The sequence below is a fragment of the Calypte anna genome, chromosome 1, assembly GCF_003957555.1.
Source record: "Calypte anna isolate BGI_N300 chromosome 1, bCalAnn1_v1.p, whole genome shotgun sequence".
In the NCBI taxonomy this organism is placed as follows: Eukaryota; Metazoa; Chordata; class Aves; order Apodiformes; family Trochilidae; genus Calypte; species Calypte anna.
The window spans coordinates 113,231,148-113,246,074 of NC_044244.1; the positions used below are offsets into that span (position 1 = coordinate 113,231,148).

General features: G+C 38.1%; 1 protein-coding gene across 3 annotated transcripts in view; it reads left to right on the plus strand.

The window, feature by feature from the left end:
* Positions 1–14,927, plus strand: part of CASK (calcium/calmodulin dependent serine protein kinase) — a 195,638-nt gene that overhangs the window by 51,425 nt on the left and 129,286 nt on the right. The window lies entirely within an intron of this gene.

The following is a 14,927-nucleotide window of genomic DNA, read 5'->3' on the forward strand; positions in this document are numbered from 1 at the left end:
TTAACTTAATTTAATACACTGCATATATTTCCAATCTTTAGTAGTTCCTACAGCTGTTTGGTTGTGATCATAGAGATGAGAAAGAAAAGTAGGTCTATATTTGGTGTAAGACATTGCTATTCCTGATTGAAAATTAATTTTTTTAAGGAAATTAATTTCTGAAAGGGAAAAAAAGCAACTGAATCAAAAAAGCATGCAAAGGAAGTGAAGTAGGAACACATCAGTTTTGGTTTTACTAGTCTAGATTTAGGAAGTAATTAGCTATAAAATGGGTGAGAAATTGAAATTAAAGTGTGTAAAATGTTATCAGGAACTGTATAAATGTATTCATATTCAGGATTTTAAAACCATGCTGCAAAATTGCTACAGTGTAAATAAAAGGCTGTAACTCTTAAAAATTCTTATTTTAGAGTAAGACTGTCTTCTCTAAGATGAGTATACAACTTCTGTGTGTGCATAAAGTGCTGCTTTTACATATGCAAAAGAGCATGGTAAATGAATGACAATCGCTGTGTAGTCCATGTTCCGTGTGCATTTTCTGGAGATTTCATTATTTTATACAGTAATGTTATTTTGGGATTCCAGTTGTGCCATCTAAGTCCTTATGAACCAAAAGGATCTATGACTTCTTGTGGTAATTGTAACAGTATCTTAAGCCTTAGTCCCTAGTTTGATTTACAAGTTGAATCTTGAGCCTTGCTTCAGACTTTACTAAAGATTTTTCTTGAAATCTGATAATGTCATTGCTGTTTTCTTTTCCCTGCCCTTCCAACAAAATAAAAGCAGCACTTCCCATAATATCCAGCTTGTATACAGTTGGATTATGGTTTTGCCAGGTTATTCCAAAGCCATTGCATTTTGAGCTAGTGTATTTTTAATTAAATTAGTTGGTATCTTTTGAAGAATTGTTCTGCCTTTGTTCTGGTCTTTCTTTGAGTCTCATCTTAACTACTGATGCTAGGACACATTTCCATCTTTAATTGGAGCATTGCTGTTCTCAGTCCATGACAGTGCAACTCAGCCTTTTAGGGATATAGAGCAATTGCTGAAAGGGAGAAATAGTAGACAAAGTAGTAGGAACTCATCAGGAGGAAAAGAAAAGACAACAGTAGTTTCAAGTTCACTGAAAAAATAAAGGTAGATGTTGATGATGTGCATTTGCAGCCTGGATATAAAGAAAAGGCTTGGGAGTATACCAAGGTATTTTGGTTCTACTTGTGTTATAGTTATGTATTTGTAAATCAAGCAGGCAGCTTATTTAGTTGAAATAATAATTACTTTTTGGGTTTAGTGGGGGTTTTTTTGTTTCTGGTTTTGGTTGTAAGAGAGTTTTTGTTTTGTTCTTTTTAAAAAAACGAATTTTTTTGGCATTAGATCTGTAATATTAAGACACACAGATGTGTAAGTGAATGTGTAGGAAGTCCTTATCTCTGCATAGGAATCTGAGCCTGTTTTTCACACTGTTTAGATAGTTTTTACTCTGCTCCCTTTTTTCATTTTATTTTTTTGTGTACTTCTCCTTTATCCATATTCTAGGTGGGGGGGGTTTCCAAGATTTTAGATATTTTAAAATTATTTTTAAAATCTGTTATGCCTATTTCTGATACAACATTCCTTAAACACACTGGTGGTCAGCCATGATGGAGTAGCTTGCACAAAATAACTGCTAAATAGCTTACCTGGGAGGAACCTCCTATTTGTAAATTGTCTTAAGTGTAAACTGGAATGGAATGGTAAGATTAATCCTTAGAAGTGTTGTACATGTGTGAAACGTACTAAGAGGTAAGGGACCCGATATACCTCGATGCTTATGATTAAGTTTAAAAAGTTTATGTTACTGAGTGCTTTCACATAAGTAGCCACGTGGAATGAACTATGTTTATGGGTAAGAATTCCATCATTTCCAATTTATTTTCATTTGTCAGCAGTGTACTCTTGTGGCACATGCAGACAACTGCATAGCAGACTGCTGCAAAAATGTACCAACTAGTCAAAGGAAGTGATTAATCTCTCCATTCCTTGCTTGTGATACCACACAGGAGCACTGTGTGCAGTCTCCACACAGTCTGGATTTCCCCAGTAAAAGAAAAACAATGATGTACTGTCTAACAGAGATAGGCTGAGGGAACTGGGGTTTGTCTAGGCTTCAGAAGAGATTAAGGGGAGATTAAGTCCTGTCTTCAAGTATTTAATAGAAGGGCATAGCACACAGCAAAAAGACAAGAAGCCGTACAGATTAGTGGCAACATGGAAGACTCCAATTATAGACCAGGAAAAAAAACCAAATGAAAACACTTTGTGACAGCAAAACTCTGTTACAGGTTCCAGAGAGAGACTGTGAAGAGCATTCTCAGAGATGCTCAGAACATGACACACTGAGCTGCCTGATCTTTTATCTGCTTTGAGCAAGAGTTTGGACCGAATGGCCTCCATAAATTCATCCCAGTCCACAGGGTTCTGTGATACTAGTATAACAGTCTACATAGTGGGGGAAACATTGTTTTAATAGTATTTAGGCAGAAAATTTAGATGTAACAATACTGTGCTTAAGACAGTGTCAGCTTGAAACTAGGTTTGATACTTGTTTCGAATGCTAAAGCGTTAATTTAGACATGGTTTGTTAGCGTGTTTCACTTATAAACAGCTACTTTAAACCTTGCTTTTAGACAGTATTTCAGTTCCTTTAATTTGTAAAGAGATTAAGCATAGAATGTTTTAGTATTTGTCTAAATTAATTCATTTAAAAATTATACTGATTTCTTACAATAATGGTGTCTGCTTTACTGCAATAGCAAAAACAATTTGAAAAAGTTTGAAAACCTGATAGTTCTCTACTTTAATCCATGTTTATCAACTGGTACTGTCATGAGTATTTGTTATATATGATAGCTTGCAAGGCAAACTTACATCTTGTATAGTATTCATTCCATAAGGCAGCTCAATACACTGAGTGTGTATAGAGACAGACGTCTCCAGTGAGTTTTATGTCTGTGTGCATCTCTGTGGTGGTTTGGTAATAAGAAATAAAAGAAAAAACCAAACCTATGAATGATTCCTGACAGCGAACAAATCTAATTTGAGCTAAATTCTATTGGATTTAAGTATTACTATTCAAGGTCTTGCATACTGTGTGTCTTCAGTCTCTGTAGTGTTGTTATTCAACCATATTAATGAAATATATTGACAGCTTGTCACTCCTCAAGTGGCTGCATGATCTACTGGATTAATGTGGGCTATTTTACATAATGACAGATTCTAGAGTTCACTATGCTTTTCATATTGCAGAAATACTTTAAAAATCAAGATATGCTTAAGAAATTGTGAAGCTTGAATATTTTTAGATATGAAAGAGACTATTTTGTACAGCTGAATTTAGAGGATTCACAAGGAAGAGCACTTTATGCTCTCAGAAACTAGTTTGCTCCTTAAGGTTACTATACTCAGAACTCTGTATAGAAAAGTGTAAAAAACCTTTTCCTTGTTTCTGACTTTGTTACAGCTCTCACCATAGTTTTCTTGTATTGTCCAGATCTTCTGCTGCTCTCTTCTCATCCCATGCATTTGTTTCCTTTTCTTCTGCATAGATTGCATATCTTCCTTTTAGTTAGCATTTTTAGTATCAAATATCTGTAAGTGCAAACACTTTCTCAGGAAGAGATCAATCCCTTGCTACTTAGTAAAATCCAATGTACATTTTTTGTCTGCTTTCTTTTAATATCAGATTGCTCCCCTGTAGCACTGATGAGTGATTTTGAAGCAGTTTAATGGGCAGTACCCCTTGCTTACAGGACATGTCTAATTGAAGTTATTTTTCAATATTTAATTCACTATATATTAGATTCCAGTAACTGTAATTCATCTGGATAGAAATATTTTTATTTTAAAAAAAAACATATACCACTGCTTCCACAATCTCCTAATTGGCTAAATCTTATTCATTAGGCTGATGTATGCATCTGTATGGGTTTGCATGTGTGCAAGCCATCTTGAAGCACTGTAGATCAGTTGATAAGGAAAGATTCAGGTTTCCTTTAGAATTCCAACTGGTTCTTCTGGAACCAAGCTGAGAAGAAGACAGTCTGTGAAATGTTTCAGCTGTGGCAAAAGGCAAGAGAAGCCAAGAGAGAAGTGTTTTGAATAATGTTTTGCTCTGACTAGGGCAAAACAGTTGAATCAAACCAGGTATTGGTGTGGATCATTCATTTTAGGACAAGAATTCAAAAATAATTTCACTGGGGGCATAAACAGAAGTTGGTATCCATTTGATTTCTTTTTTCTTTTTTATTTCTACAAAGGGCTCACAGATTTTTTTTTTTCCCTGATATTTTCAGGTTGAGAGTGATTTTGTTACAGTTGGGACCTTACTTTTTTTCTGCTTATTTGCTTACATAGTTTAGCTTTGCTAATTGAAACTTATTTATTTATTTACACTTGCAGTTTTAAAAATCATTTTCTCAGTGTGTTCATTTAAAGGCTTTGATTAATTCTGAGTGTAGATGCACAGCATAGTATCTCAACTTTTTGATACTGGTGAATCACAAGGCAAACTGCAAGGGAATTTTTGCAGAATCTTTTGCACAAGTACTTTTGAACTCTTCTCCCTGTTGTTTTGGTTTGGGTTTTTTTCAAGTGTTTAAGCAAAAATATGGTCTCAGTTGTTAAGTCTCTGAGTAAAAAACACTGCGAAACTATTTGTCATCAAACTTTGATATTACACCATGTGTAGACTGGATTTGAAGAAAGAGCAAATTATCTTTGCCTTTGGTTTGGAAACACCAACTGGAATTACAGAGAAGAGAAAGCTGTTTCAACTTGACTTATGCTTTTTCTTTTATTATTATTTCTACCCTATGAGAAATCTTATTTAGTGCTGGTAGTTTTGCAGCTATAGAAGAGCTTTCTTGAAAATTCCACTGAGTGCATATCACTACTAAAGAGGCTGAGGTAGGTGGTTATATACAGCAAAAATCGTACAGCATTAGTGACACCTCTGTTAATAAAAAAAATGCAAAAATATTGAATTTTGAAGTAAAGGGGTTTAGAAAGTTTGGTAGCTGCTTGTTGTGAAGTTATGTTACTGGTCTTTTAAATGCCATTATTGTTTCTGTGTATGCTGTACAAACAATAACACAGGTTGGAGTAAAAAGGTAGAAAGTATCTGAATTTACCATGCAGCTATGGTAATACAGAGTCAATAATGAAAATAAGGCTCGGGGCAGAGGTGGTGGCAGAGGAGGTTATGAAGGTCAGGATGGAAGGGACCAGTACTGAGTGTGTGACTATCAACAGGGCTTGAAGATGGATGCTTAAAACACTTTTGATGTTAGTGATTACAAGAATGTAGCTTTCTGGGGAATGAGTAGTTCCCAACATTGTTCTTCTGCTTCTTTCACACATGGATAGAACTATTCATGTTTGGGGTTTTTGGGTTTTTCTGTTTTGATCTTTTTGGAGGGGGAGGTGTGTTCATTTTAACTTAATGAAGCATTTTAATTTTCTTTGTTTTTCTGAAGAAGCTGTAGGCAGGTTTGGTTATAAATTCAGTTCAAATAATTTGTATGTATAAACTTCATAAATGTCTAACTGGTTTATAGTTCTGCTACAACTTTCATGAACACGGTGTCATTAGACTTAAATGCACAGAATTGTGCACAGAATTATGACATAGGAGATGGAGCCAGGCTTTTTTTTTTCCCCAGGAGACATTTCTTTAAGTGTTGAAGCATGTTAACCGTATAATAGATACAATGAACCACAGGAATTGAAAACACAACAAGGATTTCTTTTTCAGGACTTCTTTTTTCTTGCTACTGGAAGTCGGTTCACTGCACAAATGTTGCATATGTTTTTTTGGTTGGTAATGCAGAGTTCAGTCACAGGCAACACTTCACTTAATATAAAATGCAGAGTTGTATTTTGGGTGCCTTTTTCAATGCTGTTTTTAGCATGTACCCAGATACAGGCTTCCAGAAGTGTAATACTGAGTGTCACTGGGCAAATTATCATTGTTTTGTCCTCTTTTGGAGTGCTTTGTGTGAGTTTGGGTTCACAGGAGCAAGTATGAAGTTCCGTAAGCAGATATGGCCACAATTGGTGTGCTAAGTTGCATTTCTTCCAGTACAGGAAGGACATGGAGCTACTAGAGAGAGTCCAGTAAAGAGACACTACTAAGATGATGCATCTCTTCTGTGAGAAAATCTAGGAGAGCTGGGACTGCTCACCCCGAAGAAGGGAAGACTAAGGAGAGATCTTATGTACAAGTAATTCAAGAGTGGCTGCAAAGAAAATGGAGCCAGGCTCTTCCCGATGTGACCAGAGGCAGTGAGCACAAACTGAAATACAGGAGGTTCTGTCTGAACACCACAAACCTTTTTTTCACTGTGAGAGTTATCAAGCACTGGGATAGGTTGCCCAGAGAGGTTTTGGGGTTTTCATCCTTGGATGTATTTGAAAGCTGCGTGGATGCAGTCCTGGGTGATTTGCTCCAGGTTGCCCTGCATGAGCAGGGGGGGTGGACAAGGTGACCTGCAGATTATCACTTCCAGTCACTATTTGGTGGTTCTGCAAATGCACCTTCATGACTTTTTTGGTGGCTCTCCTGTGATGGGCCTGGAAGCAGCTGAGCAGGGTATTATTTTGGCTCTTCACTGCCTCATACACCAGAGTGTCTCAGTGTTCCTTTATGGGTATAAAGGTGAGGTTTTATCACATAAACTGACAAAGCTTTCCTTTTCTTAAACCCTAGTTTAATTATAGCCACCTTCTAGCTTAAGAAAGCAAACTGAGAAGCAGTTTGAGACAAGCAAGTTTGGTTGACAAAGAAATCTAGGCTGGAGGGTGAAGGGAGGGTATTTCTGCTTTGGTGTTCCTAAGGTAGCAAGCAGTGCCTGGAGCTTTCACCAGTACAAAAAGCAAAATGACAAAGGTGTGTTTCTTCACCTTCTTTGCAAAGCAAAGTCATAACTAAGTTTATATAAAGAAATACACTTTTTAAAGGATTTATTTTGAGACCACTCTCAAGTCTTCATTCTTAAAAATTGTCTTCAATCCTTTTACAAAATACATGAGCTATGTCCAACTTCTGTTCTTAAGAATGAAATGGCTTTCCAAAACATTTTTGTCTTTGTACACAGTGTGTACTATTCATAATTCTTGCCAGTAGTCCAGAAATAGACTGCTAACTCTGCTTGCCACAATTCAGACTGGTTACAAACACAGGGAAGATAATAAGCATCAGCTGTATTTTCAAATATTTTCTGTTTGCATGCAAGCATGTAGTCTGTTCTGGTTTGTGCAGTCAACAAAACTCAAGATTTTTTTCAGCTGAGATGCAATTTTATTAATTCATTGATCTATAGAGAATCTTCTTTGACTCTTAAATGCTGAATTCTGTTTTGTGAATCTAAAATACATGTCGCTGTGATACGATAAATAATGATCCTCATGCACCATCACTTTTCTAGATCTGCTTTTCATGTTAGCATGGCAAACCTGATTTTCATGGAAACTTTCATTTTAATACCTTCATCACTAAGTGGTTATGAAGTAAACAGAAATTAATAGATCTCCATAGTATGTCATTATATGGGAGGATTTAAATATTTTAAGTACAAGAACATTCAAAATATATGTGGTTGAGTAAGTTGCCAGTATGTCAGTTGCTCGTGAGAATTAAATACTTAAGGTAATATTAGCACCTAATAATTTATACAGATGCAAAGGTATCCACCTTTCTTGAGTGTTAGTCAATGGGTTTAGTTCAGTTATAAATACTGCCAAATGATGGCTGTGTTTTCTTGGTTAAAAAAAATCTTGTAATCTTTTGGCATAAGGAAAAACTTTGGAGAAAAGAGAAAAAAAAAGAAGAAAAAATTAAGTCTACCTGATACAAAGGCAGATGGAAATATACGTTGTTTGGAAGCTACCTTGTAAAGGAATTAAAAGAAAGTGTCTTGGTTAATTTTGAAAGGAGCAGGGAGATACGTTTTCATTTAAATAAATCAAAGACCAGTAGGTCCTGAGGAGACCTAGGAACTTAGTTCTGTTTCTTAAAGACTTTGTGTTTCACCTGCTATTTTAGTTTTACTCTGTAAAATATTATCATATCAGTTATCTTCCAGTATATTGTTTTAATAGATTGAAAGAAATTAGGTACAGTGATTATCTATACAAGAAAGTTTCACAGAAAGTTTCTAGCAGAGTCAGTGATATAAAAACCAAACTCCTTGATTTGCTCTGGCTTCCCAGAAGACTAAATAAAGGTTAAAAATATTTATTGTTTGATCTACTGTGACAGAACAAGTATTGCATATTTCTTACTACCTGTCAATTTTAACATTTCCTGTGATATAGTGACAATTAACAGTTTCCAGTCTTGTTGAAAATATTGCCTTAACATCAAAGATAGTGAAAATGGGTTATTAAATACTACTTTGCCTGAATAAGTTAGATTTTTTCTTTTGAAGGATCAAATAAATACTTGAATCCTAGTTACTGCCATGTAAGTATTTATTACAATATGTATGTGTTACACATCCATTTTTTCAGGTCTGCCCAGGTTATCATCAATGTATTCTCTTTTGTCCTTGAAAAGCTGTGCTGAACTGGATTCTGTGTTTCCCACATAGGACTGGACAGGAAAAGCCCTGTTCCTTCAACCCAGGTTCCTTACTACATAGTCCCATCACTTCATTTGCCTTGGTTTTGGTACTTCATTGATTTTTGGACTGATTTACTTTAACTCAAGCTTAGGAAAAAAACCTAACAGACGACAGCAGCTTAAGTCTCCTGTTCTTTACTTTCTCTTTGGTTGGCTTGCTTCCTTTTTTTAAATACACCTTATATAGAAACATGTTAGGGTTAAAGAAGAATTAACTTGTTAAAGGCAAAACATAAGTGAGCATAATTGGAATTTATTCAACTGGGAGTTTTGCTGTTGTCTTTAGAGGAAAATATTTCTGTGTCTTGTGTGTTACTCCAGAATCTGAGATAATAAACTTGTGTGGGCTGCTTAGAAGACAGAAGAGAGGTTGACCTCCTTTAAAAGCCTACCAGTGACTGTTTAACACATGAATGCAAGATGGGGTTGGAGTAGGAACTGTAGGAGTATAGAATCATAGAATCATAGAATTAGACGGGTTGGAAGGGACCTCAGAGATCATCTAGTCCAACCCTTGACCCACCGGAGCAGTTGCTAGACCATGGCACTGAGTGCCACATCCAGTCTTTTTTTAAATGTCTCCAGGGACGGAGAATCTACCACCTCTCCGGCCAGTCCATTCCATAGCCTAATCACCCTCTCCGTGAAGAAATTCTTTCTAATATCTAACCTAAACCTCCCCTGGCACAACTTAAGACTGTGTCCTCTTGTCTTGTTGAAGGTCGTCTGTGAAAAGAGTCCAGTTCCCACCTCGCTACAGCCTCCTTTCAGGTAGTTGTAGACAGCAATGAGGTCTCCCCTGAGCCTCCTCTTCTTCAGGCTGAACAGCCCCAGCTCTCTCAGCCTCTCCTCATAGGGCCTGTGCTCGAGTCCCTTCACCAGCCTGGTTGCCCTCCTTTGGACCTGTTCCAGGACCTCTACATCCTTCTTAAACTGAGGGGCCCAGAACTGGACACAGTACTTGAGGTGTGGCCTAACCAGCGCTGAGTACAGGGGAAGAATCACCTCCCTGGACCTGCTGGTGACGCTGTTTCTGATACAGGCCAGGATGCCATTGGCCTTCTTGGCCACCTGGGCACACTGCTGGCTCATGTTCAGCTTCCTGTCAATCCAGACTCCCAGGTCCCTTTCTGCCTGGCTGCTCTCCAGCCACTCTGTGCCCAGCCTGTAGCGCTGCATGGGGTTGTTGTGGCCAAAGTGCAGGACCCGGCACTTGGCCTTGTTGAACCTCATCCCGTTGGAATCGGCCCAGCTCTCTAGTCTGTCCAGGTCCCTCTGCAGAGCCCTCCTGCCTTCGAGTTGGTCCACACTTCCTCCCAGATTGGTGTCATCTGCGAATTTGCTGATGATGGACTCAATCCCTTCGTCTAGGTCGTCGATAAAGATATTGAACAGAACTGGGCCCAACACTGATCCCTGGGGGACACCACTAGTGACCGGCCGCCAACTGGATGCAGCCCCGTTCACCACCACTCTCTGGGCCCGGCCCTCCAGCCAGTTCCTAACCCAGCACAGGGTGCTCCTGTCCAAGCTGTGGGCTGACAGCTTTTTCAGGAGAATGCTATGGGGGACGGTGTCAAAGGCTTTGCTGAAATCCAGGTAGACCACATCCACCGCCTTCCCCTCATCCACCAAACGGGTCACCTGATCATAAAAGGAGATCAGGTTGGTCAGGCAGGACCTGCCCTTCCTAAACCCGTGCTGGCTGGGTCTGATCCCCTGCCCATCCTGCAGGTGCTGTGTGATTGCCCCCAGGATGATCTGCTCCATAACCCTGCCAGGCACTGAGGTCAGGCTGACAGGCCTGTAGTTTCCCGGGTCCTCCTTCCGGCCCTTTTTGTGGATTGGCGTGACATTTGCCAACTTCCAATCGTCTGGGATGTCCCCCGTGAGCCAGGACTGTTGGTAGATGATAGAGAGAGGCTTGGCGAGCTCTTCTGCCAGCTCCCTCATCACTCTTGGGTGGATCCCATCCGGTCCCATAGACTTGTGGGGGTCCAAGCAGCTCAAGAGGTCACTGACTGTGTCCTTCAATATTACAGGGGGGCTGTTTAGATTTTTATCACCTTCTATAGGCTCCAGAAGCCTGCTGTCAACAGGATAACCTGTCTTTCTGTTGAAAACTGAGGTAAAGAAGGTGTTAAATACCTCAGCCTTTTCCTCATCTTTGATAACTATATTCCCACCCATGTCCAGTACAGAATGAATGTTTTCCTTGCCTCTTCTTTTGCTATTGATATATCTGTAGAAGCATTTCTTATTGTCCTTCACAGAAGTAGCAAGATTCAGTTCATGTTGTGCTTTTGTCTCTCTGATTTTCTTTCTACATGATCTGACTATATTCCTAAATTCCTCTTGAGAAGTTAGCCCTTTTTTCCATAATTGATAGGCCCTCTTCTTAATCCTAATTTCTTTCAGAGTCTTTTTCACTGTCTTATTTGAAAACTTGGTCATTTACTGCTTATAGTTAATGCTAGAGTGAATTGGTTTCAGGGGAAATGAAGCTGGAGTTCAGTGCAGGGTATTTTTTTGTCCCTTGCTTATCCCTTTGTGTGTTACAACACAGGAGAATCTTCTGCCTCGGTTCTTTTGCAACTTCTCTCTATAGTTCGAAACAACTTTTGAGGAATTATGGGCTGTACTAACAGGCAACATTATTTACAGCCTCAGGGCTGGTAATCCCCATTGCAGATGCTGGTCTGAGGTCTGAGGGCATGCACATGTGCCAAGATATTCAATGATCTTTAGGAAAAAAAGTCTTTAAATATCTATTATGATTTTTATAGAAGTAATTTACATATTGAAACCTTTCTAGGTTTTTCCATATATTAGCAATTCCTTAAAAAAAAATTTCTTTAGTGATATGAAATTGATAGGGAGAGATTGTTTCTTTATGAAATTGGGTATATTCTGGTTTAGTGTTCAGTAATGTAATGTTGTAACAGAGCTTCAGAGCCAGTCATGCTGTGAAGACTGCTGATAAAAAGGCAGGTTCACATCCTGAATCAAATCTCTACCCCCACATGACATTGCAGTAACTTGATTTCTCCTTCCTCTCAGCACTGTTCTTCACTATCATTGTTGCCTCTTGCAACCTAACTGATGAATTTGCCCAAGAGAAGTAGCTTCTTTGGAGAATGTCGTATCAGATGAAGAGGATTCTGCTTCTATCCTTTTTTTTTTTCATTTGTGATTACTCTTCCTAGTAATAAGCCTTGGACCTTCAGTTCCTCTACATTTGTTTCCTCAGGTGTTTGCTGTGTTCATGATCCAGTGGCCCACAGAAGAAACTAATACAATCAGTCTGGTTCTGAGGTTACTGGTAATGAATAGGAACTGTTAAACTTGAGGGTATTGGGGTTGATGACATAATGTTGGCTTCAGGATTTTCTCTGTCTGTCTCTGAAGATTCTGTCCTTCTTTTGTATCAGTTAGTACAGAATTTCTGAGTTGTGCATCACCCCACATTTGCCATGCTTAGGTTTTTTAGATGCTGGGTGGCACTTGTGAATAGTTTTGTTTTGCTCTTCCTCTTACTAGTAAAGATCTTTCTTCCAGGGAAGATAAGAGTTTCTTGCCTCATCAAGTGGACTGGATTCTGGCTTAGTAGTCCTACAGACTGCTTTCCACTGCAGTTGTCTGGGGCTGCAAGACCTTAAGGAATTTTGGATTTTCATAGTTGGATCTAGTCTGCCTGGCACTGATTCTTGTCATGTGTTAGCAAAAAGTAGTTGATGTTCACTTGGATAATTGCGTATAGAAAACCTTGCACCCATTGAAGAGGGACCCAATGCCCAACAGACTTTAGAGGTTTTAAGGATTATAATGGACTACACTTAAATTACTTAATTTTTTTTTTTTCTTTTTTTCAATGTGATATATGTTATTGCTTGTTCTTGTAAATGGTGATCTTGGCAGCTGACAGTTCTCTGAAGTGCTGTAGGAAGAGCAAAGGAGAAGGATTTTTTCCCCTAGAGTAACTTGTATTGTTTCTTCACTATTACTCAGGAGTATTCTGAGGTCAGGTGGTTTACTTTGGTTGTTTTCAGCAATGGAGTTTATTCTAACTATCTGAACTGTTTCTGAAAAGGATTATGTGTTTTGTGTACCAAGACTGCAAAAAAGAGCTTGTAAAACAAGTGAGCTTTGTTCAAGGCCTTTCTTTCCTAAGCCTGCTGCTTGTTGGATCCTGTTCCAACTCAGTGCCTCCTCGGATCTTGAAAGATTCTAGAAAGTGATTTTTTTTTTTTACTATTTTTTTTCATCTCATACTGTGCTAATACTTCGTTTCAATGTACAAATCCATTCTTCAATGGATTTTAACCACCCTTAGAGTGGTCAACGTCCAACTCAAAGATGATTTATTGCTGAAGGTCTTTTAATTTACAGTATTAGGTGATGACACTGAGAATGTGTTACAGTAGTGAGGAGTATGTGAAAAGCAGAAGAAAAATTTTTAACTTTTAAATTTAGAAAGTTGAAGCTTTAATAAATTTTCTTAGAATTTTGTGTGTGCTTACTAATTATATTATGTATGAATAATAGATTTGTGTAGTTAAATCCTTTTCCAAACTAGAGGGTCATCAAAAGCAAGAAACTAATTTCATATCATTTGCATCATGTGAATTTTATTAGTGTTTTGGGAACTAGAAGATAAATGGGCAGTAAAAAGACAGCAAAACAAAGAAAATAAATATGTGGGAGAAATGGTTGTTACACTTGTGCAATATTTACATTTATATTTACATACAGTAAGTTAAAGTTCAGCCAATGTTTTCATTAAAATCCATACATCTCTGTAACTGTCCTCAAAGTTTATTTTGGCATATAACTTCTTGGACTTCCTTTGCCTTTTTGCAAAGGTTCTTAAAAACTCTTCTATTCCAGTATTCATTGCTGTCACTGCATGGCACTTTTGTGTCTATGATTAACTTGTCACAAGCATCACTTGAAGGATATTGTTTGGGGTAAGAAAAGCTATAAATGGATTCCACTTTCATGTTTTTTCTGTGGAAAGCTTTTGGAAAACATTAATAAAGCACATCTCAATGTCTAAAAGGTCAAAACCGTGCACAAGTTCAATGCTAAAAGTTCAAAGGTTTAAAAGAATGTGTAGAGCTTACATAATATTTTTTTTAGCTTAAGAATGTCATGATGCAGTTTATTCTGTTATAAAATCCCACTTACCTAGAAATGACAAAATAAGCTTTTGTACCTAATGGGAATATGTGTATGGCATAACATATATATAAACTCTAGGAATTTATCTGTTCTCTGAGGCCTTGATTAGTTATTCCTGAATGAAGGTTTATGCAATGGGATAATTTGAGCAGTGAAATCTTACTTCTGTATGGTAAATGGAGGGGTACTAATGGAGAGGTAACTAATAAGAAAGAAATGCAATAATACAGGTACAGTGGGATGTGTGTTAGAAAGCATGTGGATGTGCTTTTATCTGAAGATTTGTGAGCACATTTCAGAAGTAACCCTTTAGGGGGGGTATCGGCCCTATTTATTTGGCACTCTATTTCTGGAAGTGCATCCCTAGCTTGTGTTTATCTGGGCTAATAAATCCTCAAGAATCAGGGTCACTGTGACTTTCAAGTGACCTTACGTGAAGTTAGCTGAAGTCCACTGTGGTTTATTAATTCAGGTATTGACTGGGAGAGGCTATACTGTATCATCATGCCCTGAAGCAGAATAGCTGTTTTGCATTTGTTGCATTTAAGCTAATAAATTCTGCTAGACCTGAGCTGGCTCTTACTATTGTTGCAGATGCATATACAACCTGCATAAACAGCTCACAGATTTGCAAATTTGACCCATGTCAAAGTTATCCCATTCCTATTGTGGTGAGTACCCCCCTCCCTGCTTCAGTTTGTTGTCTGCCTAATGCAGTCATCTGGAGAAATGAGAACGTGGTGGTGCAGCTTGAGACACACTGAACAGGCAGTTTCATCAGAAGAGGTTTGTGAGGGAATGGAGGTCAGGCTCAGAATTATTTGCTTCCTCCTTCAAGGAAGGAGCAGGGAGTACATCTTCTGCATCTAGCTATGCTTTCAGATTATTTTTAGGATCTGACAATACTGTATTCAACCTGAGAGTCATGTGTTGTCACCCTAAGATGTGGTTTTGATTTTGTTGTGCAAACAGAAAAGGTTATCTAAAGAATCTGGAACTGGTCAGGGCCCACTTAATTCAGCTGACCTATGAGAGTGTTATGTTTTGCATTTCCAAGTACCCCATCATGCTGATGAAATTCTTTATC